Genomic DNA, 27,041 nt, shown 5'->3' on the forward strand with positions numbered 1-27,041 from the left:
TGCTTCTGTGTTTGCATCCCAAACCACTGAGCTCGAAGTGGTTTGGGAATTCTGGGGTTTAGTCACCTGGGGAGCCATGGCAGCTGACAATAACCACTCTGAGGAGGAAAGACATGGAAATCAACTGTCTTAGCAGAAGTAGCCGATGCCAATGTACGTCATCCGAATAGCTGGCTCATGGCATCATTCTGCTACAGCCTGCATCAAACGCACACTTCAGACCCAAGAGGGGACCGCACTACCCCTAGGAGATTTTCTGCTGTGAGCCCTTGCGAGCCACCACTGTCTTCATATAATGGTCTGGACATAATTTTTCAAACACAGGCCAAAGCCAATAATTAGCTTAGTGTGTAATTACTTCTTTCAGTAAGTCCGCAGTTCATATTCTGTGAGGAATTTATTTCCTGAAGGGCTTCTGAGGGTTTCGCAACTATGGAATGTAATTTGTTAACTGTTAATAACTACCAAATTAGCTAATTCATTAAGAGTTAAAAATAACTCATCCATGTCAACAGTAATCAACGAGTTATCAGTAAATTCAAAAACAGAAAAGAAAAAAAAAGAAGATATACCTCTTTCTCTGGTCCGAGGCAGTCAGTGGGGAGGACGGCTGTTACTGGTGAGGACCAGAGATTTCAAAGGAATCGCGGTCTCACTGCTCCACAACCTGCATGGACGCAGAATGGCTGTTGAGCTCGTGGGTTGCAAACCCCCTGTACGCTGCCTTTCCTGCCTCAGCTGGTACCACCTTCTCCGAGCCAGAAAACCCTCCTCTTTCGGAGGTCTCAAACCCTTCTTCCTAACCTCTCTTTCATTCCAGCTGATACCTCCCAGCCCTGTTCCCCTCGAGACGACAGACCACTCCACGCTTCATCATTTCCCACCCACTGGACATGTCCACCCCAGAGTACACCACAACTGTTGGTGCTGCGACACTCCTGTACCCCAGGATCGCTCCTGTCCTCTCGGAGCTTGCTCACCAGTTAGCATTGGTTTGGGCTTTTCTTTTTTTTTGAGCAGTGCATGAGGAATTGTTTTAGAGCTGAGCTCTTTTCCTAACACAAAATGACAAGATTGACTGATACTTATAGACTCCCTGGTGAACGATGACACTAGATGATGCCAGAAGCTAAGCGGAAATAAATGTACAACTACTGTGCAAATCATTCCCATCTATGAGACCTCTGGATAAATTTGCAGGTTTTGTGGATGCTAGAAAGAAAGTCCTCGCTGTGCGCTGGTTCTCTTCCCCTCTACAAATGTCATTTTTTTCTTCTGCTCTCCGATGACCACTGCGCCCTGCCTGTGCATAAATATTTTATCTTGAAAGTCATTTTATTGTACCCTGTATCGCGTGGTAAGGCATCTGCACAACAGGCAGACCGAGGGAAGCAATTTAACAGAGGGTAGCATCTCTCAGTGGATTTGAAAAGAAGATCACATTCACTTGGTGAGATAAGGAAAGCAAATTGACTGCAGGACTATGGGGGAAATCTCTGAGCGTTGGAAGTCTAATTTGGGTTTATCCCCAAATATAGCCAGAGCAGTTCCAAGGGGCTGCAGCAGCAGCGACTCCGGCGGCAGAGTGTGCACTAATTAAGAGCCTGGTCCCCGCGTGACTGGCTGCTGAGCACAACCCTCCGACCTCCGCTGCGTCTGTGACAAAGCCAGAAGAGCTCCAGCGCTCAGAAAACTGCGGCTCTTTCACAGACGCACGAAGGAAAAGTATAAAAGAAAAGACGAACCACAACCTATCATGCAACACGAGTTTCAGACAAATTTCCAGTCACTGCAGCCAACTGTAACTGCATTATGCGGCGCGATCTCCCTTTCACACTGCTCGCAATGCGCCCGCGCGCCGTGATAGAACGGCGCAGCTTTATCTCCAAACCCAGACAACACAAAGCGCCCTGATAAGGGTAAAGAATTTGTTTACTTCTAATGGATTTCTGCCAGCGCAAAGAGAAATAAATGTCCTGTCAATTTTAAATACATATATATACCTACATTATCTACGGTATTAATCCGAGGAAGCAAAAGCTGTCTAATAAGAAGCTATAACATTTATTTAAACTTCACAACGTACTCAATGACAAAGAGGCACATGCATATTCACAGATCCTATACCAACTTCAAGGTTTTTGTAATCAATTCTATTATTTTGAAATACTGTTTGAGGACATTTATTATCTCTTTGGATCAAAACAAAAATAGAGTCTTACGATACTGTTACATACTGTAAATACTGTAGCTGGATCAAAAAACAAAGGTTACAGACTTTACGAAGCTTTAACCTTGGTAAAGCAGATACTGGGACTCCTCTCCAAGCAGTATGCAGCAGGATGATCACTTCTTATCTGAGAACTCAATTCAAAAAGCATCCAAATCAGTAGCAAGACACCTTTAAAGATAAATCTTTGCCAATTATCTGAAATGAGAGTTACCCACAGAGAGACTTGTCAGATGTTAATCTGCTACATGGAGACCTATAAGAATACATAACGCGAAAATCTATCATCCCCAAGAGTACTTGGCGAAACTCAGGAAAGAAATGGCTGCAGTGATACAGGAGAAGGAACTGCAACTAAAAGGTGAAAAGGTGAAAGAAGGACAGCTAAATGTCCAGGGAAGTGGGAGCTGAGAGAAACTGGCTGCTGATGGTGGGAAACCCACAGAGGAGGGTGGAATGGGCTTTCTGTGAAGCAAAGCTGAAGGCCCTTCCTACAGCTCAGCGAGACTGGTGAGTCAAGGGAGGTATGCGACTCAAATCTCTGCTTTCACCAAGACAAAACTCTGCAAAACTTCGGTGTGCTTAATCAGCCAACACTTGCAGCCGAACGTTTGCAGCTTCACATTAGACTGATCCCCCGCCTTATAGAATCACAAAATGGTTTGGTTTGGAAGGGACCGTAAAGATCATCCCATTCCACCCCCTGCCCTGGGCAGGGACACCTCCCACCAGCCCAGGTTGCTCCAAGTGCGTCCAACCTGGCCTTGAACACCTCCAGGGATGGGGCAGCCATGGCTTCTCTGGGCAGCCTGTACATAACAGTACACGTAACGCAGCGGCCGTGGTGGCCACTGAGCACTCAAAATTATTTCCATGGGAGTCAGTAAAATGAAACAGTCCTCAGTAGGAAAGAACGGAAACTTGAATCAGAGAGGAAAGCTTTCACAGGAGGCTACATGGGAGAACACATTTTAAGGACCAAAAGGATCAGTAAGGAGATGGGTATGGAGGTGAAGACAGGGTTGACTGCTCAGCCAAGAATGCCTGTGACATGATGGATTTAACTGAAGCACATCTAGATCTCAAAAATAAGTAGGGCTGAACGACTGGTTACAAAGACTGGTTAAAATGCACCACTCTCATCAGAGAGGGAGCCGGCTTATATGTCACAGCCAGAGATAAGAGAGATGAACTATGTATTAGGCCAGTGCGGGACAGAGTCTCACGGGATGAAAATTGCAAACAGTCGTGGTAACAACTTCCATCGCAGAAGAGGATGACAGGCCATCAGCAAGGCTGGGGAGAGCGAGGAGAGAAACCAGATGAAAATGGCATCTCTGGGAGAAGAATATTATTATTAACTGAGAACCGTAACTGTTCAGATGTAAACTGTTAACTCCGGGCGCACCGAGTGGAACAGGCAGTCAGACATGGCCATGTTGTCACTGGTGGAGCTCCTCCTGGAGCTGCAACGCTTGCGGGGTCACCTCCTGCAAAGCATCGGTGGAGACGGCCAAGAGCTCACAAATCCATCTGCTGGTCTGTCCCATGGCTCTCCGGGACACTGTAGCCCTGCTCAACCCATGGGCTTCACACTCATCAAGACACACAGGGCACAGTCGTAGGCTCATAAGCCAGGACGTGGTACCCCGAGGACCAAGGTGACCTCCACTGACAGCAACGCTCCGGCACAAGCGTTACACACAGGAGATGGGACTGTGTCCCCCGTCCCTGTGCACGGCACGGCGGGGGAGCCGGGGGGAGCAACGGGGTGATCTGTTCGGTGAAAATGTGAGACAGGAGTAGATGGAGGTGAAGGGGAAGGGCAGAAAGCAAACGGGATGCTAAGAAGAAAGAAAAATATGAAGCTTGTTGATGAGGGATGTCAGCTAGCAGATCTGATCATATTTTCTGGTTTCTCATTTTTTCAGTAAAAGTTGTTCATACCAAAAAATGAGATTTCGGGGCAGGATATTATTAACATTTGGTTATTTATTTAAGTAGCAAAGTCTGGAAAAGTTTCGGTAAGGGCGTTATCCCATTCTTCACGTTGCGCTTTATTCTCTTGGCTCACCGGACAAGTGAAAAATGAAAGGGAAAATCAAAGAAAAAGAGAGACCATGGGGAGCTGCACCCAGACACGCTCCGGACGTGCTTTTTCTGCGGCCCGGCTTTGAGCGGTCCCTCTGCCCCGCAGGGGACAGTCCCAGCACCACCCGAGCAGGTTTTCTCTCCTGCTGTGCGTGTTCCGCTCCCATTGATAGACTTTCTGAGGGGAGGAGGCTCGTGTAGCCTGGCTGCTGCCATCTGCCAGCCCCCTGCTTCTGACTCAGTCCTACAAAACACAAAGGGGCAATAGGAGGATCAAAGGTACAAAAAAGTCCATACGCCTTTGGTGAAAATCAGCGACTGAAGAAGAAAGAGCTCAAAAGTGGTGCCCAGATGGAGGCAAATGCAGGAAAAACTCGCTTGTTATATTGGTGGCTGCCAAAAGGCCAATTAGCACAACACAGGCCAGCTAATCAGTACCCGGGGCTCTGTGAACCGGCTGGGACCTTGCACTGTCTCTTGCTCCCTGGGAGGGGACGTGGGTGAGGGCCTGGGGTCAGCAAGGGGACGTTGGGGAGCAAAGCGACAGTAGGTGGCCAGGCAGCACGTTCTGAAGAACGTGTGGCCATCATTTCCCTTTTACCTCTGTCGCTCTCCAACCAGGTGCCTGCAGGATGCACAACACCGTTGCATCTGGATTATTCTCTTCCATCGCCATACTGATTCAAGCATATCTCCCCGGGCCGGGGGTTAGTCAGCCTTTGCCAAAAGAATAATTTATGTGAACTTTAAACGTTTTCCAAAAGCGAAAATCTGGGGCGGAGGCAGAGACAGGCCAGCACAGTGGACATCTGCTTCTGTGGGCACCTCCTGGCTGTGGTGGGTCTCCGGTGGGTCCTGACTCGGGAAGCATCTGCAGTCCCATGTTATCTGTCGTTCAGAGCCTTTCCTAGGGACAACTTGACATTTCGGAGCTTCCGCCCCTCCCCATGACACCGTTCAATGGCAACTGTCACATAAACGGGTTCTACTTAAAATTCAGGTTCAGTAATGGAGTCATGTTGAGAAAACCTCAGGGTGCCTCTAAGATTTAAATTCAGGAAAACCGTCAATGTCAGCCCATCAAACTGTTTACAACAAAAACAGTCTACCTCAAATGGCAAATGAATTGTTTTATCTCCTTTGTCAGGGGCTTGCTGCATATAATTTAACACGACAAAGCACAGCACTGGACTTGGAGAATAATAAAAACAGATGGAGCACTTTCTCATTTCTGTGACCTTTTTGTTCCTTGACTTGAATCAGGCAGTAAATCAGCTGCACTAAGTAACTAGTGCTCCCCATACGCACCTGCTCACTTCCCGAAGCACAGGCAACCTTTCCTGCTAGGCTGTTTAGTTTAATGGTATCTCCCTCACATCAGACAGATGTGACTTGATGCTGACGGTGCTACGTAAACTATGCTAATGGAACCTCAAGGCAACCTTGAACAACGAAAAGCAACCTTGAACATCAAGCTGACAAATAAAAACTTGGCTTCAGCTGTTACGATTGCAAAGCAAGCCTTGAAAACACGAGCAGGGTCATCCCGAGCAAGTCCCTTGTTCTCTTTGCCCAAACTCCCTGTTGACAAACGAGTTGATGTTGGAAAGGGATACATATGAGCAGAGATGGTGGCGTAGACGTGGACGTGATAATCAGTGCTACAGAGGATGAAAATTCTGCTTCTTGAGGGAGATTTGCCATTTGTTACAACCTGCCACAAACCTACACCTGTCCAGACCTTTCAAGACCTAAAGATTTAACACATTTGGCATCAAGGAAGACATCTCACTGTGACAATACTGAAACAGTGGTGTCTTTCTTATTGTGTCACTCCGTATAAGAAGTCATTTCCAAACGAAAAACATTTTGCCATTTTTGGAGCGAAGCGGGATCCTTTGACAGTCAGAGAATTCTCAGAAACTTTTTCCATTTACAGGTAATGCCCTTTCTGACAGGATATACTCTTCCAAACTTTTTTCCAAAGAGCTGTAGCTCTTAGTGCTATCCATCTGCAGGGTCAACACAAAAGCTCTACAATACTTTTACACTTCCATCCAACTGTGCAGCTCTCATTTGAACTTTTTTAATAGATGCACTTAGGAAACTGAACTTTTTATGTCTCCTTACTCATTAACTGTGGAAGACTGATCTTTTGTCTCGGCTCAGTTTGGCTCCTTTGTGTGTGATCTGTATGAGCAGGAGTCCGGCTGGCCAGGCCACCAGTTACCTAATCCAATTACTGCAGTCCAATTACCACATTGTGTTCCCCTTCTCCTTGTCATGGACCTTATGACTTCTTCATGCAAGATGAAAGACACCCTTTAAACCTTAGCATAAATTAGTTCACATATTAATGTTGCCTAGATCTGTCTAGATCCCTCTGCCCGATCAGTGCCTGTTCACCTTACACTAAGGTTTCTGGTGAAAGTAAAGCACAATTACAGCAAGTGTGTGAAACTGTCACGCTTCAGTTTCCGTACAGGCTGCAGTCTGGGGTGCTATGAATAATGAATGTACAGCATTGGGGGAAAAAAAAACACCCGTTTTGTTTTGGACTGAAAGGTATTGAGGCCATCAGATTACAGCAGCCACACGTCCAGGACAGACGATGATTACCAAATTCCACAGAGCAAACACAGCCTGCTTAACCGCCAGGGACCAGGGCATTATCACGACACAACAATCACAACAGCAGGAGCCCTACACCAGCAAAGAAGCAGGATGAAGAGCTGTCGGCTACAGGAATAACACCAGGAGATGAGAATCCTCACCTCTGGTCCTTGTAGGAGAAAAGTCATTCTTTGACAGACCACCGAGAGGAGTTTTCTTGGGTGTACCCACCTTACACAAAATACCACAAAGAGAACCATACAATTCTCTAGAAACCATTGGTGAAGGAACCCAATACCTGGCATCCTCTTTACGCCACCCCGCTCTGCTCCAATGTCCCTTTCTCATGACCAAAGCGCTGAAGCTGCAGTGGTGCAGCATGGAGTGCCCGTGAGTTCTTCACCAAGTGCTTCGCACCAGTCCTCGGGTACAGCTCAGTACGTGGCCATCTCACGAGACTGGGGCAGTCAGACCCCCGTGAGATGACCCACCATGCAATGGCACCAGCGCACAAGGAGAGGGGTGGGACCTCTGCTTTATTCTGACTTTTATTGTTGATGGGTCAGCCACTGGAGAAAAGCTTTAAATGCCACAGACCTTCTTTGTGTTGCTGTTAAAGATTTAAAGGTCACCCCAACTGTTTTTGTAAAGACGCTATGAGACATAGAATTCATTTTGGACCTGTAAAACTAAGAGTTGCCTGATTAACATTTGTTGATTACAATATAACATGATTACAGCTTCTATACAACACTGCAATATATTCCACGAAACAGTGGGAGCCCATAAATGTACACCTGTTAATCAGGAATGAAATTCCACAACAATAAAAGCTGTGCAGCTGGGTCCTGATCCAAAGCTTACAGAAACCAAGGGAGACTCTTTTGTTTTCTATGAGCCCGGGACAAGCTTTCCATTACCTCCCAACACCAGCATTTAAATCATGCGCATTTCACGCTGTTCTTTGTAAGTGGTTTTGTTCATTTAGAGCTCTGATACTAACAGCGTAAACAATATTCATTAATAAGAAAACAAATGATTTGCCAGTACTGTAGGGATTTCAATGAATTTTAAATTTTCAAAACAATATCTCTTGGTCCGTATGAATTACAGTAGCAAATCAATTTGCCTTGATTCTGGGTATCCATTTATTTGGTTGCTTCTAATAAAACGAACGCCAAGTATGTATTAGTCTAACAGTTTATTTACACCACTTTTCACAAAGGTGTAAACAGAGACTGAAAGCAAACTCCGTACATGGGAAAGCTGTTATGAGTCTGAACAGGCATTTGGCGACACTGGAGGGGGCCGGAGGAGGCCAGGGAACTGGCACCTGCTTCCTACAGTGTCAGGAGGACTCGGGCACCTTAATTTTTAGGTTCCTTTGAAACACCATTCCGCATTGATTGAGGGGATGCTGCTGGTAACGTTAATGACTCACCAACAGCAACACATTAGCAAACCTTTCTGACTGTACGCCCACTGCCTATGCCCTAAATATGCTGATGACAAGAAGGAAGTGCTTCTCACTCGAGCAGAGATAATACTTCGACAGCCAGCAAGAAATGGGACGGCCGCCTGCTGCTTGTATTTGCATCCAATCTGGCCGCGGTGGGGAGCGCCGGCGAGCACTCGCTCCGCACCACTTCCCAAACTCGCTCCAGACAAGGAGCGTCTACGTAAGCTCACGAGGTCAAATTCATCCCTGACATAAAACTTTTCTTACTGCAGGGGGATCTCACTGAGACTGGTTTTGGACCATTACTGCCTTTAATACTTCTCAGTCTGCTATTTCTTCTTTTACTGAGCTCTGATCGGGTTTTGGCTTGGTCAAAGCCAAAATCTGCGGCTGCATTTTGTTCTAGACTTATGTTGACCATGATACAAACTTATTTGGGCTCTGCTGAAATCATGAACACAAGCAACCAAGTAAAATCTATTCTTTTCTAGATCTACTGTTGCAGTTTGCCTCACACTGGGTTTATTCCCCATCCCTGGAAACATTCCAGGCCAGGTTGGACGGGGCTCTGAGCAACCTGATCTACTTGAAGATGTCCCTGCTCATGACAGGGGGGTTGGACTAGATGGCCCTTAAAGGTCCCTTCCCACTCAAACCATTCTGTGATTCTATGATTCTATTATATTTTATTCTCAGGGGCTTAATCTGGAGCTGAAACACATTCTGAAAAAAAAAAAAAGGATAATAAAAAATCTGAATGTATTACAAATCACTGCACTGTTCTAGGGAGAAAGAGATGATAAAATATTTTTACATACAACAGTTGGAAGACATTACATCAAGCATGACTCTCAGAATTTTCTTGTTGACAGTGCTATCGCATTGTTGAAAGAGAAAAAAAGTTTCTAAACACTACCAAGTAACAGCTGGCTACCGAAAAAGATTTTCTGGAAAATCCACCAACATGCAGGTAGGTCTGCTGCTGGGAAAGGGCACAACTGGGGGCATTAAATTGAGCCTTATAAAGGCTGGCACTGAATTTTGGTGTTTTTTTTTTTAAGTAAAGGCTAGTTTTTGCCTTCAGCACAAAACTATAAAACATTATTTTGGCAGCGGGTTGTGCAGTACAGGATCTCAGAAAGGAAAAAGAAGAGAATTAAGATCAAGCCAAGCTGTAAGCAGAGGAACACTAATATGTAAGAGTAAGCTCACAACACACGCTTTCCCAGAAGTCAACATTTGATCCTTCTCCTTGTCAACTTTGGCTGAAATGTCCAGAAGATTCAACATTTATTAACTGGGGAAGAACAGCTTTTTCACAGACATCCCATTTCCTTAGAGATCTGGTCTGAACGCAACAGAAAATGAAGCACCGAGCCTCAGCTCCTCTTGTGCTAGGCTTCCCATGACAGACTGCTGGAAATGCTTTGTACTTGTAATATAATATTAAAATCAATTAAAAAAACTCCTCTTTCCTTAATTAAGGCCAAACGCATGTGCGAAACTATTTGACAGATTTTTCAATAATTTAGCCAGAGTGGAAAGACGGAAAGAGAAAATAGCATTTGAAGGTATTTAAAGCGCAGCACGACAAGCAGCTAATCTGAATAGAAATGGCAGATGTTTTTCCTCTGTGTCCAGCAAGTGGAACTGCCTAAAGATCAGGGAACAATCACTGCGGTGCAGCTGACGGGGACGTGGGAACAAGGCTGGTCAGACGGCACGCTCCACCTGACTGTGCACCGTGGTGGGTCTCCACGGGGCTCCTGGGCGCCGCTCTCCGTCACCCCTTTGCCCGCTCCTCCTCCTGGGAAGCTGGCCCCCGTGGGTTAGTGCCAGCTGAGCCGTTCTTCCAGCCACCCCTCCACAGAGCACAGGAACACACTCCGCGGGTTTCCACGGAGGTAAAGGATGGGCAGGTAACATCCTTTGGCTTCTGCAATTTAAATTTTCCACCTGATCAGCCAGAAGAAGCAACCGGAGCAGGGCTTGTGCTTTTTGTTTCGTTTTAACACTTCTAGGGATGTGCCAAGGAAACTCACGGGAACCCAGTCAGTCACTTGTACCAGCTTCATCCTTTAAGAGCCTGTTTCAATTCCTGCTTCATGCCCTGTTTTCTACTAAGAATGATTATGTGCGAGAGAATCCCTAAATGTCACCTGGGTTTTGGCAAATGCGGTTGCACAATACCGCTCTGCAGCAACAACGTGCAGCTTAGATTGTGCCGCCAACATAAATCAATGAGGTTAGTCCAATTTAACTGGAAATGAGATAAACAAGAGAATTTCAAGCAGAGCACTTCTCTTCCAGAGGGCACATCTCCAAATGGGCATTTGCATTCCCTCGGAGTCCCCCCACAGCACCAGCCCGACGCCTGGACAAAGCCCACCTCGGCTCCACCGGGGGATCCGCAGTCCAGCCCAGCTCCTGCCCTGGTACGGTGGGCACTGGGGGATACACCGGGATACACCGGGATACAGCTGAACGGTGCCTGCTTTGTACTGCCCACAGACCGCGGCTGATACACCAACGTCAGCAAATGTCAATATCTCTTGTAAAATGAGTGAAGTTAGGTTCAGGACTGCACGACAGACCCACGATAAACCCAACACAGGAGTCCTGCGACTGACATTCTAGGGGACGCTGAAGCGCGAGGTGCCCCATAGCCTGCAGCCTGGAACGGCCACTTCTTCAGAGCCAAACTCTGCAAATCCACTTCCAGAAATTACAGTCCCAGCCCCTGCCTGGGAGCCCGCATGAGAGGCTGCAGTTAAAGAAAGGCAGTGGGATAGACTAAATGGAAACCAGAATCCAGCTCCCAGAGAACAAACGAGAGACTTTGCATCTTCACCAGCTTTAAACCACAAAGGAGTCAGCGGAGAGAGCATCTGGAGTCCATGACCGCGAAGAGTCAGACCTCTAAAGCCGCACGCCTCCTGGAAGTATCTATAGCCTTAGTGTTGCCTGTCTCCTGCCAGGGAAATGATTAACACGAACTCAGAGAGCAGCTCCCTTATCAGCAAACACTCCTCACTTGAAGAGCAAGCAAACACACGACTAATGGGATGAATTTTCCCCGCCCAGGTGTATGTGTGTATGCGATGGATAACTCGCCCTTAACGAAGATGCTGCCCTGCCCCGAGCAGGCTGATGAATATTAATGGCCATGTACCACCAACCTCCCCAGGAGCTGAGGAAGCAGTTCCAAAACACGATGTAAGGCTTCCTAAGGAAGATTCACAGCCTTCGGCACTTCTTTATCCAGTTCAAACAGGCCAGGCTGCCTCACAGACTCTGACCGCCCCAGATGGCGATAGACAGAGGAACTGTAAGTTCCCAGAGATAAAGCTGATCCACCTGGACCACGGCTAAAGGCTGCTGCACGGCAAGGCAGTGGCTCTGCACAGGAGGACTCATCTCCCCCTTGCAGCAGACTCCAACCCATCCTGCCCTACCACCTCCCTCTGCGGCTCTCTGAGGACTCCCGAAGGTGGTGGCAGATAGGGACTTTGGGCTGGATTAATGCTATTCTGGTAAACGTTCTTTGAACCCTCACTTTGCACACGCAGAGATTCAGAGAGGGGAGCAAGAACACTTCACTGGAATTGTTTTGGTCCAGACTCAGAAGCCTTTGCAAGTCCAGCTGGAGTCGACGAGCAGCTAATGGAAACTGCACATCGTGTCTGAAAACCAGGCACGGGTCATCTTAAAACGAGCCCCAGCAAAATCCAGGCGAGGGTTTATTTCTAGATTCTACCTGATCTCTTACTCTATAATTTGAATTTTAAAAGATTTACATATATTTATTGTACATAGCATTAAAAATTCATGCATAGGGAAGACTTGTTTCAAAATTGCCCTTTTGTTCCACATTTGCGCACAAGTGCATTAAAGTATCGTGTCAACGAAATGAAAATTCAATGAGAGTATCATTTCAAAAGCAGGAAGCGTTTGAAAGGAATAGCCTAGATATTTCTTCAGAGATCTTGACTTTTGAACCTAAGAACTAGTCTAAATCAATTTAGAGTTCTAAAAGGATCTTATTTTATAACTTACGAGCCCATATCCCACAGCCCTAAGCTGTTCAGCCCGGGTCATGCCTGTTAATCAAAGCTGCTGGGCTTATCTATAACCTGGGGTGGTTAAGATACCATTGTTCTGGTGATTTGTGCACAAACCATACATGCTTCCAGGACCCCTCACAAGGCTTCCCAATGCCATTTGCTCAGGATACAGCAACACCTAATGGGAATCATCAGCCCTGTGTTTAAGCTCTTTATCTGCACTGTCCTTTGCCTATAACGCCTGCCACTGACAGCAGCAGGGCCAGGGTCTCACCACCCTTGGAACAAAGAATTTCTAAATCTCCCCTCTTTCAGTTTAAAACCATTCCCCCTCGTCTCACGACTCCCCTCCCTGATCCAGAGTCCCTCCCCAGCTTTCCTGGAGCCCCTTTAGGGACTGGAAGGTCTCCGCGGAGCCTTCTCTTCTCCAGGCTGAACCCCCCCAGCTCTCTCAGCCTGTCCTCACAGCAGAGGGGCTCCAGCTTGGGATGGCCCCAAGTCAGAGAGAACGGAAGCGAAGATGCCCGAGTCCCCGAATGGTCCAAGCAGGAGCAGTTGGTGGGTCTGGGCACCTTGGGGTCAGGCCACATCTGAACAGAGGGTTTCCATGACCAGTTGTGTATTGAAGAATTTTCAGTCCTAGTTCTGCTCGAGATTAATCAGTTCGTAACTGTTCCTAATTTTCATACCAGTTTCTAGTAGTAAGGGGGAAATCTCTCTTCCCCTTCCTGGGGTGCTGTGTCCTCCTCTTCAGCTGAGCGGTTGGAAAAGGCCATCTCATTGCCCTCAAGCCCGTCTGCTTTCAGACAAAATTAACTTAACTTGTGGTCAGAAGCAACCAGAGTCCGCCTGGCTGAGCGCGTGCTGGAGCAGATCCAGGAGCGCTTGCAGCCACGGTGGGGGCCTCCGGCCGCTCACAAAGCAGAGCCCAGCTCAGCCCATGATAAAACCCTCCTCAGCACTGAGTAATGTCGGCACAAATTGATCCTTAAGAGCTTATTCACCAGGTTTATACAAATACACCTCTTTGGCAGGATCTGCTGCTCTTCATTTCACACCACTGAGTGTTGGCAGAGTATCTCAACACGCTCAGTGTTTCGCAGTCACTCTGGTCCTTTCAGTGAAGTACCTCACCTTTTCATCCCTCTCTCTGCACTCAGATGATGCAGATGTCCATATTTCACTTCTTGAACTTTTCTAACAATCACAAAGAATGGCATATCTGCAACACAGCTTCAGAGGATTCGTGTTCTGTTTGCTTTATCGCCTGCGGGTAATCTTAAAAGACATTTCTTCTCCTGACACATATCAATAAATTAGTCCTTTCCACAAGGACAGAAGCAAAATTCCTGTATTTTTCTGGGTCCGCCAGTCAAAGTTTTGCCCTCCCCAGTTATTCACCAGACAATTATTCTTGGAGCTTTTCTAGGATAACTAAAATTTTCCTTACTTGTGCTGGAGACTGCTCTAACCAACACAGTTTATCACAGCTTTGACACCTCTCTGGCCTTTTCCATCATCAAACACAGAACTGTACTCATGACCTTCAGCACACAATACATGTGACCAGCAAAAATTGCCCATAATGTGTCTGAAGTGTGACACGGCAGAATTGAAGCGCTCGTCACTCTTTTACTGCGTACAAGAAAAAGGACTTACCCTGAGTTTGTCAATTAAGGCAGCCATTTCTCAGGATCACTCATAATTAGTCACTATTCACCTATATATTCATCTAGAAGTGCACTAACCCGTTGCCCCCAGCAGATGAACCTTACATGACTTCACTCTTACCATCAAAGACATTTCTGGCAAAAAGAGAAAATCCCCCAAAAGAACCTTTGCACACTGTAGGTTTTTGATCTGGAGGGACCACTCTGCGTTACTGTGGCTCTGGAGTTGATTACCGATTGCCCTGCCCCAGTGCCACTTTAATTCACAAGCCACTCTTTTATTTTCACACAGGGAGATCTTATCCACACGGATAAATACCTGTTGGGAGGGAATGAAGGTGACGGAGCCAGGCTCCTCTCAGCGGTGCCCACTGACAGGACAAAAGGCACAAATTAAAAAAGAGAAAATTCGTGAGCAGTGTTTTCTGTGCTGCCTCCAGCTCCCAGCCCGTCTCTGTGGGCTTTCCTTCTGTTACTCTGTGAAAGACAATCCCTTCCATGGTTTTCCATGTCCACTATCCTCATCCCATCCTACCATGCCCAACGTGATACAGAGAAAAATGAGCCTCCCGGCCCGGTTGCATTTTCTGTGCCTTTCTCCACAAAGCTAGAAGGAATCCCAAGGCATTATGCCAATCGATTTGGAAATATTAAACTGCCCCCCGCTGTGCACACACGTCTCTGTCTCGTCTCTGCTGAGCACGGGCAGCTCCCAGCGGGCAGGGATCACGTCTAGGAGAAAGGCAAAAATGAGGCAGGCATCCCCGCAGCCCTTGGGCCACTGAGACCCCTCGCTGAACGGGGCTAATCAAGAAGAGGAGGGTGCTTTCATGCAATGGAGAACCAAAGCCTCAGCACCACAGGGAGAGCCCAGGATGGAGGAGCACGGAGCAGGGCTGGGAGCAGGAGGCAGCAGAGCAAACACCGCTCGCGTCTGCATTGCACACCAGCCAAAGCGCTCCACGGCAGCCAGCCCCAAGGCTGTGGCGGGTGAGCTGCCTTTAGCTTATCTCCGCTTCCTAGATATGGGCGACATCGCCCACTTATACACCCCTCGTCACTGGGTGACTGTGCCAGGTTCAGCGCAAAGGGGAAAAAAAAGATCTGAAGAGAGGAACAGGCTCAAAAGCAGAGCTGAAAGCTTGATTTACTCTTCTGAGAATGAACCGTTAGCAGAGAAGCAGGCTAAACCGATACATGGAGACTCCACCTCTCGTACGCCACAGGCCATATTCCGTTCCCCAGAATTTCTGGCTGGGAAACAGCGAAGGCCATAACAACACACCCCAGGGACGCGGCTCTGCCTGCTGCCTGCGGGCCCTGCGGCCAGCTGGGACCAAACACCCTTCCAACCTCCACGGGGGCTTTACACCACGCATGTAAAATCCATGCCAAATATATCATAGTGCTCATTAACACAAACAAACCTTACGTTTTTAATGTGTTTCTTCTACCGCTGAGCCTAAAATTTGGTTCGTGTGCCCCCCAGGCACAGGACCTGCCCCAGCTAGCCTAACATTTACAAAGAAAAGATAGAGCAAGACTGGAGGAAAGAGATACAAGAACCTCATGAAATGGTCATGTTGAAATATGCACGTACTCCCCAGGCAGCGGCTGGGGAAGGACTGGGTGCTTTTTTCTTTTAACGTTAAACAAACAAATTCCTCTGCCTCTGCCCTTCAGGTCACGGATTCAATTTAGTATTCTTATCCTCCTGCATCCACGGGGGAGAATAATTGACTCACAGAGTGAGTGAATGGACTGCATAAGCATATAATTTTGTTAATTTTTAGGTCATTATCTGCTAGTGAATATACGAGCCAGCTAGAGCTTGCAGTTGATATAAAATTCTGAAGACAAACGCTTTTGAAAGTAAGCTCTTAAATGATTAACTTATAAACACAAGTTTAAGCCACTAATTACAATAATGCAAAACTTTCAACTACTACACAGAGAAGTCATCAAGGAAAACCTGCTTTTCCTCAACAGTTGAGACGGAAGAAACAATCCTACCTAACACTACCTTTTGTCACAGTGCTATCCAGAGGTGCTTGCCTATGGTCTACTTTTTGGGGGAAAAAAATGGGGCAGAAGAAAGCAGAAAGCAGCATTAGACTTTGTCTCTTTTTCTACGTCTGTCACATCTCTCTCTTTTTTTTTTTGTGGGCATGAAAATTATCTGTGAGCAGATAATGAGTCAGGAACTGAGCCCAGCAGGACACTGAGATGTTCATGATTAGGGGAACTGAGGCTTGTTCACCCTTGAGAAAAAAAAAAAAAGCTACAGAAAGATCCAGTTACCGTTTTCTGTGCTGAAACAGAGAAAACTTCCCTGACTTTTCTCAGAAGGACAATGTAAAGACTTTGCTCCCCATGCTTCTACAAGGTCTGGTCCATGAACAGGACTCTGGACCCTGTAGCGAAACAAACTGGGTGAGCTCATGAATATTTGTGTATTCTCCTGTGCCACTGCGCTTGACTAAGGTGGTGTGTTCCTGCGTGTGTCTCCTGAGAGCCCCCATCTCCGGGGCGCTGTGCTGCCGTGGCAGCAATGAACCAGCTTTCCAAAGGCTCAGCACCTTCCCGAGCCCTTCCCTGGCTTTAGGCAGCCCGGTGATGGTGATGTGCTGGCGAAGCTGAGGGCAGCAGCTTTCCTGGTTTGCATTTACCATGACATTTCGCCAGATGTCTGCAAAGATGCTTTCCCCACCTCCATCCCTAGAAAGTCTGTCCAGTTTCAGGACAGTCACTGGTCTGACAGCGAGTCCCCTGCCGGCCTCCGTCAGGCCAGAGGGAAAAGGACTTAGATGGGGACTACTGGAGAGGAAGGTGGCAGAGATGGTGCCCAGAGGAAGGAAACTCCTCAGGTGCGACCAGGTTGATGGTTGATGTTCTGCGCTGCAGGGGAAGGGAGAGGCGGCAGCAAAAGCCGGGAGGAGGAAGTGTGCTAGGGGAGCGGAAAGGTGACATCCCTGCCCAACGTGGCCTCCCAAAGTCTCCCAAGCAGACCTGAAAGCCCACGTCCCTCTCCCCGGAGCCGCACTGCCCACCGCACGTGGAGCAGCTCTGCAATGTGCTGCTGCCCCACCGCTGCCTCGCGGGATCCGAAACACCGGGACACGGCGCGGGGCTTTTTAGCCAGACTGCAAAATGCAAACCACGTTATTTTTTGTATCAGTAAAACAATTATTAATACTTGAAAACAAGCTGTAATCTATTCACGTATAATTTCTAGTTTCGCTGTCAATGAGCTAATTTAAATTTTAAAAAAGTTTGCAGCTCCCTAATTAAATTTGCTAAAAGCGTTTCTCTTATCAGAAACATAACGACTAGTGTAATTCAGTTTTGGCAGTTGCCTAAGTATAACAACCTCCCTTATATTAAACCCAGGAGTTACGACTCCACAGCAGCACCATTCAATGCGTATCTCAGCGTTAGCTCAAACCACGGCCGACCCAAACACGCTCCCCGCACACTTCCTCGTTACAACAGTTTGCACATCATTTTCGCAGAAGTTTTACGATACTGCAGTAAAACTGACAACCAGCAAATGAAGTCTCTCTTTTTATGCAAGCTCACCAGGTACTTCGCTAAATGTTCCGTTTTAATTGTATTTTGTTATGAATAATGGCGTGAACAGAGCTTGATCAAAAACTTAGTGTCTGAAGGGTCTGAGCTGGCTGGATGCTGCCCGGCTGCTGCCAAGCAGGGGTTGTGGGTGGACTTGATGGTCTTAAATGTTTTTTCCAACCTATGATTTCTGGATCTGCTCCATCCTCTGCTTTTGCCTTGCTCCAGCCATCTGGTGGCATCTGCCCCAGCCCTTCCTTCAGCTCTACCCACCGTCCCCCTCCAAGATTGCTAAACACTCTGTTTGCAGTCACTGCATAAAGCTTCTCCCCCAAGTCCATAAGCCAGGCTGTTACCTCCAGCTGCACCCATGGCCAGACAGCATCTCAGTCTTGCTCACTTTTTGTCTCTTGAACAATCTCTCTAAGTTACAGCTCTTCACATCCACCCACACAGGTGGATGGAGGTGGAGGACTATCCACCAGGAGGTGGAGGTGAAAGACTATTAGCAAGGTTCTCATCTAGATCATTGCAACATCCCTTTTGGGACCTTGACAAATGCAAACTCAACCTATTAAAAAACTGCCGCCAAGTCAGTTTTTCCAGGCTCTCACATCCATCGCATCTCCCTGGCAGCGCTCCCTTCTCTATCGCGAGCGTCAGTGGGGCAGTGCTGAATTTTCAAGGCTTCACAAATTCTCCACACCTCCCCGTTCCCAGCTAGTCAATACTGGAAAAGCGACCTCTGCTGATATATATTGAGATATATATATATATATATAAAAAAATCAAAACTAATACTAATAACAACTTCCCCGAGGTCTGCAGAGCTGCACGGTCCATGAGGACCCCCTTTTGGCTCAACAAATCCAGACCTGGATGGTGAATCATGAGGCTGGGACAGGTTCCTCGGAGCGAGCTGGAGTTTAGTTTGGGTTTCCCTGTGGGATTTCACAAATCAACGTGGCAGACAGGAAGGACGGGGGTTTTTTTCTCTTCATAAGATGCCCTGGAGCGCGTCTCAACTCCTGATAAAAATCAAATGACAGCTTGGATTCTTTTTCAAAACTTTTCTGTAGATCTTGATCTTTAGATCCTTAGCAGAGCACATCACAAATTATTAATAGTGAACTACATTTCCCCATGCCCTTTTATTAGATTGCTCATCAGAGCCAAACCTTCAAAGTCCAAAAAGTGTAATGATTGAAGAGGGATGGGTTATTTATATAGCTATATAAACTTGTCATTAATGACGGTTTAAAGGCAGTGAGTGTATATAGAGATCATTTCTAGAAGCAGTCCAGACAACAGCAATAGCTTCTCTAATTACAGAAGGAGATAAATGATTAATAACCTTCTTCTAAACAGAAAGTGGAAACAAACTGCTCACCTCCTGGCGAGCTTGCAGGCCATGCACCAAGCGGAGGAAAGAAAAGGCTGAGCAGATAACACCCCAACCCTTCCTGAAGGTTGGCCCAGGCAGGGTACCTACTGCAGAAGCTGCAAAGGCAGCGAGTGCTGCCGTCAGCTCCCCGGGGGTCTCTCCCCCTTCTAAGCCAGGCTGGAAAGGTCGGGATATCAGGAAACCCACCTCTTTGCTATTTTCTTTTGACACCATCTTACCCAGCTTGAATTCACAGGAGAACACGTTATCTTGTCCTTTGTCTTGTGAAACACCGAATTAAAGAAATCTTGTTAGCGACATTAAAAAACTCAACAACCTCACCATTAGAAAAGACTGTGTTAATTATTCCCGGGTTTCACCTTTCCTATAACAAGTCCCTTCAAGAAAACAACAAACAAGAGGTTCCCGTCATGCAACCAGAGCGCACGCCGTAACACGCCGCCACCTTCCCTACCCGCGCCCATCAGCTTCTTTTATCTCATTACTTCTGAGTAGTAGATGCACAAGTTAATAGCTTTGTAGAGCAATTTATGAAGAATAATAGACTGCTTAACTGCAACAGCGCAGTTGAAATGTAAGCTTTGAACCTTCACAACGATTATACTGTAGGCGGAGAGAAAATTAAAGGTTTGTTATTATGGAGAAAATGATGATAAGACAAACAGTTCATGTAATTATTGACGGGCCTATCATTGATAAATAGGCTGTTAAAATGAGCACTGAGAAGGTTTGCATCAAAGCGAGCACGGTCATGGGTAACCCACTGGCAGAGATCAATAATATCCACATTGGATAAGCAGAGATAGGCTGTATTTCCTCATCGTTAATCACTTCCCCATTGGAAAATGCCATGTTTATCCATGTAAATGGCATTTCAATAAGGCAAACATTAATTCTACACGCTTGTTTTTCCCTAAAGTCTTACAGAAAAACTACATGCCCAAACAGCAGTGTTTATAGATCTCTCTGAATACAAAGTGTGTCTGTTGGGGTTTTCATGGCCACACATAATTAAAAAAATCTAGATTTGTCAGGGCTTTTCCCATCCACAGCAAACTACCTTGAAATATAAAGTGCTACTTTCCATTGACGGCAATCCGTTCCACTACGAACTGGGCAGGTTTGTTTCATCTCAGCTTTCTTCTTTTTGACTTGCCAGTAGAATTTTTAGTTTGAAATCTAGTTAATATCTCGACCTGTAAAACGCTTGAGGGGACGCGGTTTGGAGTACAATAATTATGGCCTGCTGGTATAACCAACAGTGGCAGTGTCACACTCCCTGGTCACACAGGGAGGCATTTCCCAGGGGAGCACTCGGCTTTCTCCAGCCCCAAAAGCTGTGCTTCGCAGGACCACACACCTCACCAGGGTTTCCTTCTCCCACCTGCTCCTTGATGTGAGTTTCCAAACACACTTCACCAGGTTTCGCAGTTTCTATTCCCTGACTTCAGGCATCCTGTTCACATATCTGTTACTATCCGTTACTTTCAAATTTTCAAAATTCATTTCAGATATGAAATATTTGACTCACAAAATGTCAAAACCAATTATTAATTATGTATATTTTAAAAGCAGCTTTTTGTGTTGAAAAACATCCCCCTGCGTGGAGTTTGATCAACTGTACGTGCTAATTGTGTACATCCCAGCATGTCCATCCAGGCCGCTATTCACACTGTTATTTTTACTTCCTCAATTTGTAGATATAATAAATGGAACGTGATGCCCTGTTTTAGATTTAACAGTGACATTTTACTCCTAGGTTTTTATTAAAGCCTGCCCCTTCTTTGATATGCTCACCTGCCTCTCCTTCAAAAGACGCTTCTCTGCTTGCTTTCTGTTCCTCCGGCAATGCCCAGCCTTCTGCTCCTCTGTTCACAACATAAACTGCTGCCAGGCTCCGAGGAGGGGATCCAGGAATTCTGTCCATCACCTCCTGTGACCAAAACAGAGACAAGACCATTTACCTCTTCGCAGCAGTATGAAAAACTTGTGCTTTTCCTGACTTCCCTTTCGAAGGCTACAGGGAGCTGCAGTCTCTTGATGCGCAAACGTCCATCTCACCATCACTTGATGTCCTAACTTTGCTCCCTGGTTTCCCACACCGAGCGTTGATGCTCGGGATGAGGTTTGCCTGCAGGGATGCGGCGGTGCCACAGCGGGAGGCTCTGCTCTCTCTCGCGGTGCCGGAGGGAGCCCATGGCCCTGCGCCACAGGGACGGGGCGCTTGCAGCTCACCAATGCACTTGCAGGGATGGAGCACAGTTGGGGTCAACCAGCTCCGAACAACTCGAGATGTTCAAGAGCCAGGGACCATCCGCCACTGCTGCAGCAGCTCTCTTGTCCCCGATCCCGGCTGTGGTCACCCCCCTTATTCCTCAAGAAAACACCTCCTCTAACGCTGGGGTTACAGCACAGATTGGGATGTTTGCTCCGGACTAGCAGCATGATTTTACTAGCAGAAGCTCACAGAGCAGCAAACCTGTCCACAAACACCCAAAATTATTACAGTTGGGCACTAAACCCGCTGCCCAGGTGTCCCGAAAGCCCTCGGCAGCCACACCGTGACAGCAGCAGGACTTGCACGGTGCCGCTTCCCCCGCTCCGACAAAAGACGCCAGAAATGGTGGCAGAGGCATTTCAGCTACAATCGGAGCTTCCCTGGCACAGCAGCTCTTGATTATCGCCTGCGGATGGCTGAAATGAGTTAACGTCGGGCGGCGGAGGCAGCCCTGGTGGCAGGGACGGGGGACAGGGGACGATCAGCCCCACTGGTGGGAAGTTCGCTCTGACTTGCCCAAGGGAGAAACACAGTGATGGCCTCAGTCATTTCAAATGCTGTATTTTTTCCTTCATTTTAGCGTAACAGGCACCCCGCCATTTAAAATCCCTGTTCTGTCACGACTTACATTCAAACTGGAGGTCATTCAGGGCTCATTCTGAATACCTGCAGCACTTCACACCTGTTACCTCTGCAAACTCGATAAACGCTGCAAAATAAAGGAGGTGCATTTCTGAGAAATCCTGATGCCACTATATTTAACCCCATTATATTAAAATTATGAGAGATACAATTATTTTAACCTTGCAATCTGGGTGTACTTTAGGAGTAGGCCTCCCCTCCAGGCAGCATGGTATGTACACTGCTGGAAACATGCGTGACTGATTATGATCAAAACCGATATTTTTCTCTAGTTCAAATTCTAAATACGGTTGGTTTATTAAATGTTTCGTAAATTCATTTACGCAGCAAGCACCTGACACCCGCTTAGCACACTACAAAGGTTGTAAATTTTATTATAATTCTAGAAATCTGTAAATCTACAAGCCAGAAGAAGCAGGCTCACATTTACAGAAGAGGTAGAAGTGGTTATTTATCACTGGAAAGAATGAGACCAGCTTCCCTGGAGTATCCAGAGGGATGACACCAGCTGAGGGCCGAGTCCAACATCGCATTTGTCAGCGGCTCCATCAGCTCGAAGCCACTTGGCCACGGATGGTGGCAACTAGCTAGACAAGCTAGGTATGAAAAGTTGGTGTGATAAGTCAAAGAGGTACCAATTTATTCAAACGGAACAATGGTAAAACTTGAGAAATCATTTCCTCCGCATCCCCAGTTTTGCATTACCCCGAGTGAGGGCGGGTTTGTGTCGGAGTCGGTGAGAGGAATCAAGCCAAGCAGCCACGGAAAGTGAAACAGAGGGTTCAAGCCATCCCCGTAAGCTACACTGAAATACACATATACAAACCCAGGAACACGGAGAACAAAAGCACAGCACCATAAACCTTCAGAAGAGCTGTTGGCTCAAGCTGCTTGCTGCCTGGAGAGAGGGAAGTGGAACTTAACTCAATTTGTGAAGAAGAAAAAGAGTTTGTGATCCACAACCCCCTTTACATTTGGCAGATTTAGTCTCCTACCTACTTTTTACCGTTATTGTGTTTAGCACCGTAATAATCTTAAAGAAGCTGTTATTATCAATTAATTGCCTTAAGTAAAAGAAGGAATGCTTTTTCTAAAGGAGGTCCCTGACACATCCGCAATGCCATCAATAATCCTGCAGAGCAAACAGGACAAGGTCCCTGTCCTGAGCGGACTGCAGGTGAGAACAGGAACTGTGCGAGGCCAAAAACCTGCAATTCACTTCCCTGAACTCCAGCTGGCAAACGCTTTCTTTGTAACAGCGGGGGTAAGAGCTTTGCACAGGAACGGGATTTTAGAGGGGGCTGGTTAGATGAAAAAATAATTGCTGCCGACAGAGCAGGCAGGGCAATGCAGCACCTCCACTTCAGCAGCGCTGCTTCTCGTGCTTCCGGACAGGTATAAAAACTGCCAAATACACAGGCTGGCTGTGGGAAAGGGGCAGCGATCCAGCACTGCCAAATAATGCGGAACCTAACGTTATGATGACAGATGGGCACTGGGAGCTCCCAGAAAAGTCACAGACGTCCCCAAAAAAACGGAGCGCTGCCTCAGAACTGAATCTGGAGCACAGGGCTCAAATGTCCTCATCTGCCATGGCTGGGGAGGAAGGGAGAGGGAGGAACATCTTTCTCCTGGCTTCTGACATCAACAAGTTATAACTTGGTGTCAGACCATCTACTCCAGGCATTAGGCTAACGGGCAGTGGAGCGACAGCCCCATCCATCCATCACCCACTCCCACCCAGCGAGCGCAGCATCCCCATCCTCCCTCATCCTTCCAGAGCCCTTGGGAGCCCACAGCGGGGAGATTCTTACACCGTCTCACCTTGCTGGAGCACATGCATCCACGTCACAACTGCATCTTTCAACTGCAAACCCTCCAGAGGTAGGTGCACCTAATTACGTGGTGCGAAGGTGCCGAGCACACTTTGGGGCCCTACAATAACACCCACAAATTAATGCTTCCAAGGTGTGAAAACTGTCTCAGTGCCAGCACTGGAGAAGCATGAAGACAAGTTATTACTGTCATTATGGTTCTCTGCACAGCGCAGCTACACAGGGAAAAGACAAGGTTGGGGGGGGGGGGACGACGACACACCAAAATGGAATTAAAACTTTAAAACAGTGAATTTCTAATTTCTTCTGAACAACCACGGAGCTGTTCCCACAAAGCAATGCCATGTGCTAAATCTACCAAGTAGGACGCAATGCTCTGCCAGTGCTGCTGGAGATTTGTTGCTGTATCTTGTCTCAAGGCTTTTCCCTTGTAACCTCATGGCAACTCCGACAGCCCGGCCGGCAGCTCCCACCGCCACTGGAGTTCAGCCAGCAAGGGCTGGAGATGTCAGCAGGGGACAGCCGGTGGTTCTGTTGGGATAAGCACTCAAGTATGACTACAGCCAAGAGAAACAGCTTTTCAAGAAGCACCTGCCTCGTTAGGCCCATGAAATCAGCAAGAAAAAACCACGAAGCAAAAGAAAACCCACGCAGAAGCCAAGCTTTAGTGTGCTCCCTGGGTGCTGGGAGGGACTTTAAGTGCATCTCCGGAGGGGCAGGGGAGTGGACGCAGCACGTCCCAGACAACACACGGCGTCGGTGCCCAGCACAAACCTTCCTGCCCAAGGCCAGCCCAGCCCTCCGCTTCGCTGGGTGACAAACGCAACCGAGAGCTGGCAATTGGTTCCCTTCAGGAAACACACGCCAGAGTTTCCCAGTTGGACCGAAAAGCGGAAAATCAAGGCCTGAATTTGGAAAACAATTTATCCTTTCATTTCTTCTGTATGAGAACTGGAGATCTTGGACTGTCCCTAGCAGCTAAAAAACAAATTGCAATGGGCAAGAGACATCCAGGTTGCCCATTGCCCCTGCCAGGCCATCGGGGAAAGGGAAATACTTCATTTTGTATTTCCTTCCCATCCAAAGGGAAATACTTCATGTTGCAGATCCTTCGCCTGCGAGTAGGATGTAGGAAGCAGAAGAAAGACACACACCGCTTCATTGTTCTCAGTTCCCCAAATCTGCATGGGATACCTCAATTTCATAAAGACTCAGAGAAGATAAGCTCTTTTTACTGTCTTAAGTCAACCCGCATTTCACACCGAGCGTTCGGGCTGAGCACTGCAATGTTCTTCTGCCCGGGGTCGGTTTCCCTGCGAGGGACGCAGCAGGCACGGGGACCACAGCACAGGGACGGGACGCATGAGTGCTTCTCAGAGCCTGCAAATCCTCCTACACCTGTCTGCGTTATAAATCCAATGCTAATAATGTTTTCCCTCTATTTCTTCATGCCTTCCTCCTTTCTCAAACTACTTTTCCCGTCCTGCCCACACCAGAGAGCAGAGAAACCGCTTTCAGGTCGCGAGCGTGGCAATGGCGTACTTGAAAGGCAGAGGCAATTCTAGCAGGGGAAGAAGGTTGCTGCCCACGTCAGACATCGTGTCAGCCCAGTACCACATTTCCTGCACAGTATGGGACTGAAACTGCTGTTTCTGTCTCGCTCGGCATCGTTTCAAACCCTCTCTACAGCCCACATTTATGTAATATTACCATTTCCACACCCAAGGGGCAGAAAGCGGCGTATAATTAAAATCCAACTTTTAGCAGTTGACAACTGATCCTGTGGCTGCAAATTGTATTTGCAACATCCAATTGTCAAAAATGTATGTTTGTACCGATTTTTGTACACAAAGCCAAGTTCCCACTCATCGGGTACTTTGTCCCGATGGTGCACTGGGAGAAGGCAGACGACGCACGGCCCTGGAGCCCAGACCTGGCTGGGAGACGCTGCTGAATCCCGTGAGGGGTGCCAGGTAGAGGCAGGTCCCCTCCTGTCCTCATCTCACAACACACTGCTGGTGCCCTCGAAAGGTCTCGCCCAGGCGCCTTTCCCAGAGCTCAACATTTTGCAGCAGAGCGCGAATGACGAAGGGACGCTACGGACTAAACCCACACCTCTAACAGCCCTTCCAGATTGATTTTTTTTTTTTAATTTAATGGAAAACCATTAACAAAATTAAGCTACTTGAATTACTCTGGATTATGTGGCAATAGCTGTCAGAAAGCAGGCCCCGTATGACCCGTAGCCTAGAGGAGGATGTAGCATTAGGCCACTAATGGTTGCAAGATGCAAATTGCTGCCATGAAGCGGGCTGCACTTCCATCTGCCTTTACCTCTGCAATTTCCCCAAACAACTCCATCTGCCAATTAAATGCAGAGAGTCATGCTGCGACCATTTTGACCCAAAGCTCTTAGAGGTTCTAAAAAGGTTGGTTTGTTTGCTTCCAAAACTGTCACCGAGTTTTTATTTTTTATTTTTTTTTCCCCCCCCAGGATGGGAAAGTCATCTTTTTTTCCCTCCTCCATGTCTCGGGGGCAGAGCTGTACTGCAGTTCCCAGTGTGGGCTGGCCTCCTGCTTGGTGTTGCTGAGATAATTTTCTGGCTTTTTCTAGACTTCTGGCTCCATTTGGAGCCTGTAAAGTGTCAAAGCTATTAGTTACCATCAACCAACACACTTCAAGGCCCAGAGCTGCCACTTGCGCTGAGTTGCCTCCTGCACATCCCCTCACCCAAGCAATGCCCACAGAAGAACCCAACCAAAGGGTGCAGCATCTCACCACACTTCTCACCTGACACGGTGAGATGGGGACGGGGCTCCCAGCAGCTGCACTGCGGGTGATGGAGTCTCTGCTCTTCACACAGAACTGCCTGTAAATTTAGGTGGCCTGCTTGTCCCTTGGTATGTAACCCAAGTTGGAGGAAGCCTTTGCTGTTAAACACCGTGAACTCACACGTTGTTAAAACTGCATGATATTTCATGGTTGGTTTTTGAAGTGTCATACTGAGAATCCCCAACTTCCTCAGTCCTCCCCAGTCAGCACACACTGCGGCCAAACTGCTCTTCAGCCAGCTTGCTGCGATCCGGCTCCATCTCAGAGGAGACGGATGGTCGCCGGAACGGCCCCGCAAAGAAATGGAGCTGACGGTACAACCTGCCTTTAGCGCACACTACTGAATTAAAA

The 27,041-nt window shown here is 47.4% G+C and overlaps 1 long non-coding RNA gene across 2 annotated transcripts in view; it reads right to left on the reverse strand.

Moving 5' to 3' along the window:
- Positions 1-396: 396 nt before the first annotated feature.
- LOC141742117 (uncharacterized) overlaps positions 397-27,041 on the reverse strand; it is a 67,970-nt gene continuing 41,325 nt past the window's right edge. Inside the window, exons 2-3 of one of the 2 annotated variants that reach the window (XR_012586596.1) lie at positions 20,900-21,035; positions 397-667 (exon numbers count right to left, since the gene is read on the reverse strand). This is a non-coding gene — a long non-coding RNA (uncharacterized LOC141742117). Of the gene's footprint in view, positions 668-4,230; positions 4,566-20,899; positions 21,036-27,041 lie in introns of those variants that run through there. The other variant, XR_012586595.1, reaches the window with a different exon arrangement.

The sequence above is a fragment of the Larus michahellis genome, chromosome 4, assembly GCF_964199755.1.
Source record: "Larus michahellis chromosome 4, bLarMic1.1, whole genome shotgun sequence".
Classification (NCBI taxonomy): domain Eukaryota; kingdom Metazoa; phylum Chordata; class Aves; order Charadriiformes; family Laridae; genus Larus; species Larus michahellis.